The sequence below is a fragment of the Quercus suber genome, unplaced genomic scaffold (genome assembly GCF_002906115.3).
Source record: "Quercus suber isolate HL8 unplaced genomic scaffold, Cork oak 2.0 scaffold_1058, whole genome shotgun sequence".
In the NCBI taxonomy this organism is placed as follows: domain Eukaryota; kingdom Viridiplantae; phylum Streptophyta; class Magnoliopsida; order Fagales; family Fagaceae; genus Quercus; species Quercus suber.
The window spans coordinates 76487-78022 of NW_027070466.1; positions in this window are offsets into that span (position 1 = coordinate 76487).

Sequence of the window (1536 nt, forward strand, 5' to 3'; positions counted from 1 at the left end):
TATAGTATAAAATTCTCAAAAAAAAAAAAAAAAAAAAGAGATAAATTGATATAGAAAAATGGGTAAAAAAAACCTCAATGAATTTCATTTTTAATCATATTCCTCACTAGTAGCTAGAATACTCTTTACCCGACAACGAGGACGTAAATAATAATAAATTGTTGTTTAAACTATTTTAATAATATCCTGAAAATTGGTTCAAATTTTCTCAATAGGCCACATAGCCAATACACAACCTGCCGCCTGACCATATACAATCGTACAAGCTTAGGTGGAATACCCCAAGTCTCGTATCTTAGAATATCTAGCGCTACTACTTCTCAAAAAAAAAAAGAATATCTAGCGCTACTGTTACTTGTCGTCAAGCATATGCATTATCAACTTTCCCCACATATAATTACGTCCAAAAAAGTGCAAATTCAAAAAATTCAAAAAAAAAAAAAAAAAAAACTCCCCACCCAAAAATATATATATATATATATATATAAGAGAGAGAGAGAGAGAGAGAGAGAGAGAGAAAATAATGTATCTACAACATTTTCACAATATTTTTATAAAAAATCTTAAGTGGTAGGTTGTTACAGGTTGTTACTGGTTGTTATTGTTAGAGCCAAAATTTGTATGTTAAATTATAATTATGATTATGATAGTCATCAAGAAATATTTTAAAACATGGAGGACATAGGATTCATATTGCCTCTAGTAGAAAATAAATGTTGAAAGCTAATATATATATTGATGATGTAAAGAAAATCAGTGAGTCAATTATCCAAACAAAAGCTTTGGAAGATTTGTAAGAAAGAGTACACTATTAGAAGGTACTGGTGTGATGCCAACCTAATTTTCTCCAATACTTAAGTTAGAGACTCGCAAAAACCCAAGGAAATATAAAACACAAGATTTCCAAGGTTTTTTCACTCATACATCAAGCAAATAGGGAATGATCTACTGTTTATATAGGGGTCTGAATTCACTATCTTCCTCGAATTCCCTCCATTTTCTATAACTACAACCTGATGGAAGATGTGGGATTAATATGAACGTTATTCTTGAAGTTTGTTCCCTTAATTGGAGATAATGGGTTGGTGGAGTGGGGATCTTGCATCGAAATCCTCTCGTTCCTCAAAAGAGAGCCTCTTTTGCTGCTAGTTGTCTGAATCGTTGGGCTACTGGCTTTGGATGATGCATGGGGAAGATTTTCTTTGGACGATCAATACATATCACACACGCACGCACACATATCACAAATTTTGCCTTAAGATTGTGTTTTATATGTTCTTATAATATGCATGTCAAGTTTCATATCAATCAAGTCTTAAACTATTTGATTCAAAAATTTATGTTTTATATATATTTTTAAAGTTCAAAAAATATATAATTTAAAATTTTTATAGATGAGATAGTTATTGATTTTCGATTATCTTAATATTTTGTAAGCATGTATGGCACCAGGAGATTGTGTAACAATGAATTTGTAAAAATAATAATAATATTAATGAAAATTTATTAAATGGCATAATATTGACAAAAGTTATA